Source organism: Electrophorus electricus, chromosome 5 (genome assembly GCF_041902795.1).
Source record: "Electrophorus electricus isolate QZ-2024a chromosome 5, ASM4190279v1, whole genome shotgun sequence".
Lineage (NCBI taxonomy): Eukaryota > Metazoa > Chordata > Actinopteri > Gymnotiformes > Gymnotidae > Electrophorus > Electrophorus electricus.
In genome coordinates, this window is record NC_137501.1 from 2705001 (window position 1) to 2718451 (window position 13451).

Consider the following 13451-nt stretch of genomic DNA (forward strand, 5'->3'; position numbering starts at 1 on the left):
CCAAAATGAAACCCGCGTGTGCTCTTTTGCGCTGCTGCGCAGGTCCTTGGCAGCATACGCTCGCAGAAAGACAGAGAGAAAGAGAAAGAGAAAGAGGGCGGAAAAACAGAAGAAGAAAAAAGGAAGAATGTGAGAAACACCTTGCAGATAATGAGCAGCTACATATTCTGTTTAGCTTGCAGGGACTCTTTTGGCAGAGAACTACACTTTCCCCAACAATATGACATTTTTATGAAAGCTATATTAAAGATATGGTTTACCATGTTGTTTGGTCTAGTGTCTATAGTGTAGTTTTGAATTTGAAAATACTACAGTCATGAAATCTAAAAAAGATGCTCTACATTGGTTATGGACCATTTCTGTACAGCAGGAGGAGCTCTAACTTTGAATAAGGCAACCTCAGGGTGAGCCTTCTCCAACTCATACTCAAGACTGCGCCCGATTCCGTCCTGCATGCTCACACTCCTAGATGAAAATGTTTGTGAACAAAAATTTAAGTCTCTATTTGGAGGGCACAGGACACTGGACTTGATATTCTCTGGGTGCAGCTTTCTGATTACCTCAGTGATTTCACAAGTGGGTGGACTTTGACCTTTTGTATATTAGAATGTTTTGCGGATATATACTGAGAGTTCATCATGAATGCAAGGAAAATGGGTTTGTGGTTCTCCTAAAATGATCATCCTGCATAAAGATGAGTAGCAGAACTGAAATGACGAATGGGTCCCCTCGGTGTGAACTTAACCTCTGAGCACTTGTTTGATAGAGCTTTGCTTTCATCTACACCTTGAAAATAGTCAAGATACTTATTTCAGTCAGCATCACAGGTGAAAATTGTTCAAGATGACAAAAAGTTGAATGTTATTTTTAGAATGTAACTTTACTCTTATCATTTATAACATTGGCTCTATTAAATAGAAAGCAAGTAAGCACTAAAAAAAAGCTTGATTTATCTTTTAGTATAAAAAAAGTTTCTGCTTTTTTTTTTTTTCCTCTCAGATGACGCACACGACAGACATAGGAAAATTACTCACATGGAAAAGATTAAAATACTGTGTCACACCATCACAGCAAGTACGTGACTTGTGTCATGCTTCATGGAGTTTACTCAGGTACACCTAAAGATGCCTGTGGGACCGCATGCCATCTGTCCTCCTAGAACACAAAACAAACCAGGTCGCATCCTTCGAGCTCTGAAACGCCTTCTACTTTATATGTTAAGTCACAGGGTGCATGAAGCTAGAAGGGCTTTCTGGAGGGACAGATTTTTAATCTCCATCAATCTTATTTGAGAAACTGCAGTAGTGTATAAAAGAAGCCCCCTTGGGTTTTAAAGCTTTCTGTGCTCATACTTAAATTCTCTGCATATTTGACATAAGTAATTTTCAAGGGCATCTTTATAATACTTTGTCTGTTTCACATGGATTTTAATAAAACTTTACATATTTTCAAATCAAATGGAGGGCATAATCTGTTTTGTATAAACTGTGCCCCCAAAAGTTTGAGGTTTATGATAATCTGAAGAGTGCAATAAGTCTTATGGTAAGTGCCAATAAGACACTAACTGCTAACATAAATCCAGATATCTGTGAGCATGCTCGTAAGGGTGAGAAGAGATTGACAGACTGGGCTATGTTTGGTTATAGTGCTGTACTTTTACTTGGGGAAGAGTAGGTTGTTTTCATTCCTTTGATCTTATTTCGAGCACTTCTGCTACTGTACAATATGGAGAGAGTTCATATTATAGGACTTTATATCATTTTATATGGAAATATTTAATTTTATATGTAAAATATATAGGCCTATATAATAACTCGCTGTAGGCCAAAGGGGATGCTACATTCCCAGAGTTACAAAATAGTCACAGGTCTGCATCCATGGGTCTAGTATTTGTATGCTATTAGATTGTCTTATTAACTCAATCAGGTGAGTTAAATTAATGAGGCTTTCCTATGAAGCAGAGAAGGTGGTTACCATATCAGGATTACAACAAACGAAGCAGTACCATCAAACATTTTTAACTATAAACTTGTAAACGTGTAAAAAGTACCTTAGAATTACAAGTAAAAAAAACAGATGCACTTGCAGCATATTTCCACCAGAGGGCACATTGACTATACCGACACCTCACTGTCTACATAACAGATGGAGAGCTTCAACAAAAGTAACGTTTTATTCCTGTGTGTCCTGCAGCAACAGAAACTAATGAACATTAATGACATAATAATAATTAAATGTGGCTGATGAGACAGGCCAGTGTTGTAGAGGTGAAATGTGAAACATTTACACTCCTCTTGGTCAGAGAAAGATGTAGTTGACATTTTAGAATGTAGGCCAGTCAATACATTTATAGAAGACCTTTGTCAGTGACGTCTAAATCAGAATGTTTAATTACTCTCTCACACCTTCTATTGACAGTTACAGTTAAGCAAAAGGTCAAATGACTTGTCAAAGCTGAGGTTATCACAATAAGACACAAAGTCTTATGGTTTGCTTGTTATCAACCTGCTTTAAATAGCACACAGCACTTGTCCAAAAGGTGCTACCCAGTACAGGACTACTGAAATGGCACTGCATAAAATCATAGCATTCTTTTCCATTTTCTCTTTCCATATAACCATAATTCATGACCATCTAAACGTCACAGCTTTACGACACTTATTATTGTTTTTTATTTGTTCCTTTTTTTTCTGTCACTTTCGTATAGTTTTATTCTCAGAGAGCTGCCACATCAGTGCTTTGGTAGGTGCATGCGTCTTGGCCTTTTTTAAAGTTTGTTGTTGTTGTTGTTGTTTTGTATTGACTGTAAGAAATCAACACGGCTCAGCATACAGAAATGCAGTTGTTTGCTGCCTTCATCATTGGATACAAATGCATGTGTGACATAGGTTGGAGCTGTTTTAAGATTCATATGGATCAATAAACATAATTTCAAGGTTAGTGAGGGAATGTGCCAACTAACTCTTTCTTCGATGCTTTCTGTCTTTCACAGTGGCTTAGTACGTACCAATAGTTTTCATATTGTCCAGTTTTTGTTGTTGTTGTTGTTGGTGGTGGCTTTTTTTTTTTTTTTTTGCCATCTGTGTAGACAGTGAATCAAAATTAGTGGGAGAATGTGACTCCATTTTTTTCTTAGAATAAAAATGAGTTTTGCTATTGTGTTATCCGTTATATAAATCCAATGCAGGTGACCTAAGGGCACACATTGCTGGGCAGGTGAAAGACGATTCTCTAGGCAGAGCTTTGCAACCCTCTTATCTATTCAGTTACACATACTAATTGCTGCAGTCACTTTTCCTCAAGCAATAGAGAAAATCATTAAGCAGTTATCAGAGAGGAAGATAGAGGCCCCACCAAGAATTGGCTGTAGCATTTTTGCACAATAGAACCTGATGTTCCATGGCACTATCTCCAGATAAAATTAATGTAGCATAAATACTGCATCCCTCTGTGTGAAAAAGGCCACTTTCCAGCCTAGGGCAGGACAGACATCACGCATCAAGGCAGGTCAGACATTTTTCATGTCAAACCATGTCAGATTTCAAATACCGCTTCTGTAATCTCCATTTAGGAAATGGCCATGAGAAGCCATGAAAGAAAAGAGGAAATCAATATGTCTTTGGGTCCTCTCGTAGACAGGCTCTGTCGTGTGCGTTCAGTGGTGGGCAGCAAGGAGGACATGCGGAGAGCTTAAAGAAATGTTGGCAGAGGAATCCCTTATCGTGCACAAAGGAGTCACGACAGTTGCAATGTCTTCCTTTTGCCTGTTGGTTTCCACTGAAATGTGACCTGCAAGAAATCTGAACAACACAAAGGGCTTATTTCCACTCATTGTGATGCGGGTGACATAATGCCCAAAACAAAAGCCTGCTCTCTGTGCTTGCATCATATGTGGAAGTTTACAACAGATTTTTTTTTTAATTGAATAGTTCCAAGACATGTAACTAAGAATAATGAGTGTGCTCTTGTTAGAGCTGCAGACACATCTAGAATATTTTGGTTATCATTTTAATAAGCATCAAATCTCCCCTGTCCTTTATTTCCAAAACTGCTTCATGGTGTCCACAGTACTTTAATGACACTAATGGCCCAAAATCTTTACAGCCCAGTCTGAGCATCAAAACAACAATATATCAGGCCATTTCCACCTGTGTCAAACATTTCTGTCCCCAGGGAAGTGGGGCTGCCATAGTCTCCTGTGATTTGCTAATCTATTCTCTTTCAAATCTGTGCTGGTTAAAGTGAAACGCACATGGGGCATGTGTATTGTCAGCCCACTGTGCCAGGGATGTCTTGTTTGTACTCTCACAGGTCTTTCCACTTCAGACAGCATTCATTACGCATACTCTGTCAACAGCAGCTACACAGCATCTCCAAATGCTAATTGTTGCAGTCAGTGGCTGAAAGTCAGTGTGTGTTGAGCTCCTGTGCTGTGAAAGGGGACATATATAGAATGAAGTGTTTTTTTATATACTGTGTACTTATATTTCCCTGTTCAGCTTTGGAGCATAGCGGTAGACAAAGCTAGTCTAATTAACAGCATTTAGCAAGTTATCTTATCCAAAGCTCCCTACATTACTGGGAAGATATATGTATCTTTATCAATACATACAGCTCCTGAGAATCAGCTGTAGTGTGGCTGGAACTTTTCTCTAGCTGAGCTACTTTATAGCTTAAACATGTACTGAAGCGTTACTCTCTGTTCTTTCATTACAGAATGTGTGCATGTAAAATAAATCACAAGAACTGATGCAAGGTGACATTGTGTGACATTTTGCTTGCAGAACCTAAGAGAGAGCTTTTACATATATACACAGCATTAGAGAGAGAAAGAGAGAGAGAGAGAGAGAGAGAGAGACAGACAGACAGACAGACAGATGCAGAGACAGGTGCAGAGAGAAATGAAGAGTTGATGCATTACCCTTTATAAACCACTGATGTACACAATTACATAACTGTGTATGATTCAATAGCAGAATATTCCTTATTTCCTATACGATCGTTACTTATCACTAAGAAATACTATGTGCCTTTTGTAAACCACATGAGAATTAAACATAAGACTCCAAGATATTTTGCAATAGACATGTACAGATTTGTTCAGCCCTCCATAACTTTCAAACTTTAAAACCATTTATGAAAAGATTTAGTAGTTCTTTATCTTTTGTGGTCTTATGAACATTTAAGAAACATGTTCAAACCACATTATCAGTGAATTGTTAAGGTGGGTAAATAATTGTACACACACACACACACATGCACACACACACACGCACGCACGCACGTGCACATACACACACACACACACTGTTGTTTTCATCTCGCTCTGGCTGGGGAAAATGGAACATTTCTCAAGAAGATTCTAAAAGATCACTTGGATCATGTTGCTATGACAACAGGGGAGTATAGGGTGTGAAAGCAATTTCAGAGATGTGTAGGACCACGTTTAGAGCCACTCGACATACACTGTGTTAATGAGAGGAAAAGCAAACTAGTGATTTATCCATTTGGACAGGTGGCTGGCCCATAATCCTTTAGTGATCCTCATATTCGCAACTTCATCTGACCTTTCTGGTGCTCTTGATGTTTTCAAACTAGCGCCTGTGAGTAGTACTTGCTTTAGTGTATGTTTGCATCAGGTACATCATACAGTTTTAGCAATGATAAAAATAGCAATTCATGACAAAGTCAAGATCTGAGCCTGGTGTTTGTGTTAGAGTGCTGGATGCAACGGGCAACACAGAAAGAGATCTCTGATCACTGTCCAAGGAATTCAGCATATTGATTCAGGAAGGACTCTCTAGTTCCAGCGACCTCTGAGCCATGGAGCCTACCAAAACAGACACCCACATTACAGCCTCCCATACTGGGACCATCTGCTCAGATCTAAGATGGCCTCCAGAGAAGACAGGGATACGGAAAGTGCCAGAAAGAAACGGAAAGTGCCAGTGCTTTTTGTACTGGTCAAGGACCAGTTTCCCTTGCCAAATGCCGGTGCTGAGTGTTACAAGGGACACAACAAAACTGGCCTCAGTTCAGTGATGAAGGGCAGCTCTTTGCAGCATTGCATGCCCATGTATAGGATTGTTCTGCTCTTTGATAAATGTTCCTTTCAGTTTTAGAGCCCATTAGACCTGCGATAGGCTGGGCAGATATGTGTTCATGTATTATTCAGATGTGGTGCTGTAGAAGGGTGTGTGTATGTGTATGGGTAGGGCCTGCAGGTCACTAGAAACATCATGTGTGTGTGGACTCTGTAATTCCCAGCTTTCTCTGCTAATATTAATCTCTTGTGCTCTGTTTGTGTTTGTCTTTTTTCTTGCTACAGGGTTGGATCTGTGGAATGAAAGCAAAATGCATGCTAACGCTGTAACAGCTCTGAGATACTCTGCACTTTGGTACGCTGTTTATTTTTATACAGTACAGTGGATTAATGTGTTGTTGTATATTTGTATTCAGTACATTACACATTAATTAATGTCAGATTTCCTTAGTTACACTGTGTTGTTTAAGGTAAAGTGATAAAATGAAAATTAAAAAAACCCCAATATTCCATTGATTTTATGTTTGCTGCCCTTATTTCACTCCTGTGGTGCTGTCATGAGCATGGTGTCACCGTGGAAGGTTTATGGCAGGTGCGCCTCACTGTTCTCTCATGAGTAATGGGTTAGCTCGGGTCTTGCAAAATGCACTGACTCCTATCTTTCCTGCTCCCATTCCATCTGTGACGCGATGCAGCTGGCGGCTGTTTCCCGCTTCAGATCCCGGCTCCTTCCCACTCTGCACACGCGGGCCGTGGTAACACCAGGGGCGAGGACAGCACAATCCATAATGGAGTGTTGTTATCCTAGTGTCATACATTAATGATCAGCTGGTAGTTGAGGCTTGGACCAGGCCTGGGAGGAAGTTAAGAAGTGCTGAGCGTGGAGATGGAGCTGTTCTGGGATGCAAATGGCTTCAGGTGGGGCTGTGTGGTCGATCCCCGACAGCCAGGGTGATGGACAGTTTGGTGATTGTACTTTGTTGGTAATGGTCGAAGACTCTGTTAGGTGTTTTTAAGAAATTGCTTTGTCCTTCTAATGAATGTTAAATGATACCTTACATATTTTTAACTAAAGCATTCTGGAGGTGCTAAAGTCTGCACAGTAGATATGGATTTATGGTGCATACAGTACTTTTTCCTCATGTATCTGGGGCTTTTAGTATCCCCTTGTTCTGTACATATAGCAGAAGAGAATCCATCAAAGCCAAGAACCCAGAGTTCATCCTTGAAAAGAAGTGCCTGACCACAAAAGCTCTGCCAATTATCTACAAAGCCCTGGTTGTTTGCTGCAAGCCTCTCAGATAACCACATGGGTTCAAACAACTGTCTCTGACTCCATCTTCCCATCAAATACATCCTCCCCCCCAGACAACCCTGTGGAGAATATTGAACCAAGGGCTCAAAGTTTACATTTGACTTATGAGATGGGTGTAAAAGCTTGCTATCCTTCAATCCCTAATCAGATCATCGCAATGCTGTCTGCTTAAACCAAAGGCGGCTTTTCCATTTTCAAGTTTAGTGTTGTAGAAGAACTTTGAGTATTTTAGAATACCTAGGTTTCCTCTCTACATTATTAGCTAAATCCTGTTGCCAAGGTTATTCATTCATTAATTTATTTATTTATAAACCAAAAATACATTTTTGAAATGTTGTTACAGGATTTGTACTCTGTATAAAAATAACTTCATAGCCAGCTGCAACTTCCAGGGCTATTTTACTCAACTATCTTTTTGGGTGCTGTAAAGTGTAGGTGTGGTGTCATAAATATGTTTATGCACTCATATGTTTTTTCTAACAGATAACATTATGGTTAACCATAGACAATTGCCTTAAGTGCGTGCTGCCAAGTCTCAAATGTTAAACCATGTGACCTGCATTATAAAGTAAAGACGATGATCACACCTCATCTGTTGGAAACCCATGATGTTGCTCATACACTTGGGTTGTGTTTTTTTTGTTTTTTTTCCCCTGTCGCCCCATTACTTCCTTTCTGAGTGCAGTGTCTATTCTTTCCTCTGAGCTAATGGGGTCTCTGTCTGTAGCTGCTGCGGCTATCGTGTGGAAAGGCTTCTAGGCTTACTCCATTCCTGTTGGCCGTCAGCAACGTGACAGATGGAGAGGCGTGTTTCAGCCATTCGTTATTATCTGCCAGCTGGGATGAAGGCACGCAAAAGTGCTAGCTCAAACATTACCTGTTCTATCACCCTGCCCACCCTGCACATGGAAGACAGAGTCAGTCCACAGACATGCTTGCAGTCGCTATTTAATTGCTGAGCCAGCACTGTAGTTCAAGTTCTGTCTGAACCTTGCATTGGTATAACTTTGGACAACTGGTTATCATTCTCGACTCATGTTCCAAACCTGTCTCGGTTGTGCAGATTTATCCTTTGTAACGTGCAAAAGATTCGGCCCTTTCTCTCGGTGGAAGCCGTAACTACTGGAACATGCTACTTGCCAGTCTTCCTCTATGGACCAGCAGACCTCTGCAAATCATCCAGACCTGACTATCGTATGAAGTTCCCACTACACTCCACTGCTGCGTTCCCATCACTGGCTTCCACTAGCTGCTTACATCAGATTTAAGACCCTGATGCTCGCCTACAAAGCTAAAAAAGGACCAGCCCCTCCTTACATGATGACAATGACCATAGCCTGATCTGTACCTCGAGTACTTCAAACTTCAGGTATGGCTTGGCTTAAAACACCATGCTTCAAGTTTCATGGAAGACAAGCATCAAGACTATTCTCTGCTCTGTCAAACTTCCACTGGCAGTCTAGACAGAAGACTCTGACACACTGAAGACACACTGAAGACTCATCTATTTGTGGATTATTTAAATGACCATTAATCCTGCACCTATGGAAATCTTATACAACTGTTGATTAATTGACACTCTCGCACTTGTTGTTTTGAATAGCACTTATTGTTCCTGTATTTTAGCAGTATTCTAGTTCAATGGTATCTTTTGCTCTAACTTACTGTACTGTTCTAGGATACATTCCATGAAGGGATGACAAAGCACTTTTCTCTGCATAAAAGCGTTTGCTAAATGCCAAAAATGTAAATATAAAATGTATATGTCTTCAAACCTGTATTTGACCAGCTTACAGCCAGATAGCTATTGCCTTTGGATCATATGTGTGGCAGAAGGGAATGTGTTCTTCACCCTGAGGGGAATGTATATGAAGCAAAAGGTCATGTGTACATTAATGCTTCCTTTGTGGGTCTAATATCCTTCATTCCTTGTTTAGAATCCTCTGTCTTTTCCATTGGTCCTATTATACAACAGTCAACAGTCATCTTGTCATATTTGGATGCAATGTGGAAAAAATGCATCCATACATTTTTTTTCCCACATTGCATCCAAATATGTTTTCAGGATTTCTCATAGTTCTCCAAACTTTCACCATAGTATACTGTGTACAGTACACTGAGTGGTATGAGGGAAAGCGGATGCCCTATATGCTGACGGACTACTGCTGGACACTGAAGCGGAATGTTCCTGAAGCCAAATATAAGTGAAACTGATACATTGTACATTTCTAAAGTATGTTTGCACATATTTTAAGTACAATAACAGTCTTATTTATGAATAGGTAATCCATAATTAATGTAAATGCACTTAAAAACCACACATGAGAGAAAAATTCGAAAAACATACCTGAATTCATCATAAAACATAATACAATGGCCCCATATTTTAGTTTGAAAAGCAAAAAAATGGGAGGGGGTTTGTAAAATTTTGTTACCCAGTGTTATCAAAGTCAAATTAAGATAATTGCTTCTAACAGAATTAAGCAGTATGTTCTGTGCAGCTGTGATATATATGTTGAAATGCTGATCAATGGTCAGACTAACACATATATCCACATGGTAGTACCTAAAATTCAATATGCTGGACCCAACAGACAAACCACTCCTGAAGTAAACAAATCTGAGGCTAGCAGTCAAAACCCTGTAATTGACCACCTGAAGAAAATATTTTATTGCACTACCCTAAAATCTAAGGTTTGTTAAAAGGAAATGGATAAGCTTCACAAAGAGGACAAAGCATCTTGTTTTGTGTGTAGAAGATGCCTTTGATGTTGAAGCCTTATTGAGACTAAAGACTAGCACCTGCAGCAGTCCTGGGTTCTGGTCTGCCTTCATTTGCAACCCCCTCATCGCCCACTGCCACTGAAAACACTTTTTGAATGTGTGACCCAAGTTTTCATGTAGACTAGGCACAAAACAATGCTTCATCCTTTGGGAGAGATTTCAATAAGCTGCTCTTTATCTCGATGCCAATGGCACCTCCTCCTCCGCAGAAGTGCACCATGGGTAAGAAAAGGCACGAGGGAGAGGGGCCTATTTTGTCCACGAACCATTGAGGGGGACAGATGGTTCCCACAGCCAGAGACGCATCTCCATCCCTATTGGCTTGGCAGCCAAACACGACAGTCTATGACTCAAGTCACACTGCTTTCTGCAAACACACATATGTGTTCCACACATTTGGACGTGCAGGAGTAATGACGAACTAACTAAGATTTGAATTTTAAATCTGATGGACTGTGGATGAGCAGTGCTTGTGTGATGGCCACTCAGCTATACACTTCAGGATCCAACTCAATGAAAACAACTTGTCTTTTCTTGTATCTGTGTTTTAATATATATAAATATATATCAGGAACATATGGTGGTCTACTCATTCTCCCTTACAGCTAGAACATAATGGCTGCCGTAGGTCTAACAGCCTTGTAAATCATGTTATGAAACCTCATCTCGACTGAAAGCAGGAGTGTTCAGTGAAAAGAGGCAGGATGGCATGACTGCTTTTGATCTTTGGGTTTGTTCTTTTATTCTTATTCTGTTTGAACAAGAAATTTCAACTGATATCACAAGGTGTCAAGATTTTACAATCCCCCATAATTCCCCCATAATTATTGTCATTGTATTTCCCTGAATATAAAGATCCCTCCTTTTACAAGATATAATGAATATTTATTTAATTTATAATGAGTTCCAACTAAATGTGCCATGTGTAAAAGGAGTAGCATCTACTGTAGCATGGATAGAGTAGCGATCTACTCTGTGGCACACAAAATGTGATGTTGTTCTAGTAACTTTCTGTCCGAGCCCAGTTTTTCAGGGCTGAAATGGTCTGCAGAAAACCACCACTCCTCTTACAGCTCTGTTTTTGCCTCTATGTATAATGCATGCCGTCTCTTAGCCAGTGGCAGATTAATCGAGAGAACATATAAGACCTTTGAGGGTATGTAAAAGCATTATTAGTGCCATCAGTGTCAGATTTCTAATGCTAAAGGAATATTTTTTCTATGGATAATTTTTTTCAGGCTGTTGCCTGATGGAATTTGAGATCATTCTTTCTAGAATTTCCACATCAGTCTGAGTGATGTGAGTAGAAGTCCTTGCAACAATGAGCAGTGTGCCGCACTGTGATATATTTAACCTGACAGAGAAATGTGCCGGGGAGTCGGAACACCAAGAACACATGTGACTAAAGGAATCGAGTCAGTGCAGACTTGCTGCTACAGATCTCTGTTAAGTTACTGAAATGATATTGGGGATGATTTGTCACTGTGGGCATTTATCATCTGCTTTACACCATTTTTAGAATTTACACTTTTGGATTCGTGAAAGTTATGGCGTTGAGGAGTTATTGCACAAAAGCATGATTTTTGCACAATTGCACAAAACCCTTTAGTAGCCGGAATGGATCTGTAGGATTCATCATGGTTTATCACAGGCTGAATTTTGCTAATGACAATAATACTATAATTAATGAAAGCACAATCAGTGGCAATACTGCAGAGATAAATGCCTTGCAGTTAGAACCACAAGTTCAAAATCTTTCATGTTACTTCAAAGAAATAAGATTATATGTCAGAAGTCTGTAGGTTCTAATATCCATGCCCTTTCATAGTTTTCTGTTATTGCATTCTGTTACCTCTGTCATCAGTTTAGCAATGCACTATGAAAAGATTATATGAAAATTTCTCCCATTTGGATTAAGACTTTTTGTAATGCTATATAAGGACTCTTTTTACACAATAAATTGATAATCTGTGAGGAGAAGATGGAAGACTGCAAAACAACACACAGTTCCTTTAAAAAAAAACTATAAATGAAAAGAAAATACAGAATAAATGTTACAGACTAAATGTTTTCTGTGAATGCAGAGAAAGCATTCAAACTGGAGATTGAGAGTATGTGGGAGAACCCTAGGGCTCTCGTAGCATTAGATGCGTTTAGGTCTGTCTGCTCATAACATAGTCGGTGTCTGACCAACATACACAAACAGAATTCAGGAAAATATCTTGATGTAAGGAGTTCTCAGGATGTGTCAGGAACTTGTCTAACTTCAGAGAACAAAAGCGGTCCGTATGAGGTGAGGCAAAGCTGGTCTGTTGTCGAAGATGCTGTTGAACAAAATGTGGAGTGTTGTATTGTGGTATTTGCGGCGTTTGTGAGAGAACGTAATTGTTCATCCGTTGTTCAGGCTGCTCACTGATGAATATCATTATGCTGAAAAGTTTGTTCAGTGCTGTCACTTTACTGCTTGCCTTTTTTCATTTGCAGCTGCAGCTCTTAGTACAGCTAACTATTATATCTCATATCTACCATTACTTAAGGGAGAGGTTTAATTTCAGAGTAGACTGCAGTACACACATTATATTATTGTAATGACATAATATACTGACAGATGTTTGTTCCAACAAGATAGTTACAAAACTGTTTGAATTTCAGATTAACCATAACCAGTTTTCTAACCTCATTCGTAGTTGCCATGCATCCCATTCTCAAATACAGTATCTAGAGTTCAATAATAATATTAAAAACCACGTACAATGAGTCAAAGAAAAAAGCACACACACACACACACACACACACACACACACACACATACACACACACACACACACACACACACACACACACACACACACATACACACACACACATACACACACACAGCCTGAGCACATTAGATTTGTGCACTTTATTGATGAAAACCCCACATCAAAGGCTTGCAGAGGCCAGCACATATTGGCAGCATTCCTCAATGCTTTCCATCTAATGATGCACAGGGCCTCTGTCGCCGGACGATACCAGAGCTGACCGCTGAATGCTGTTGATTAGGATAATTGAGATAATGACGTTTTCTTTCATAGCGCAGCACATTTCTGTTTAGCTTTTCATTTGTAGTGATCACTCAGGGCCTCAAGTGGGGATTGTCACTGTGTCACTGATGAATTACTTCACATGCTTCTGTGGTCCTTTCATCTGAAGCAATTCTATCTCATTATTTTAGTCATAAAAAATGAATGAAAATGGGGAAGTGCGTGATCCTGGAACACTGAGAGCCTGACATGCACAGACACCTTGATGAACTAGAGTATGAGA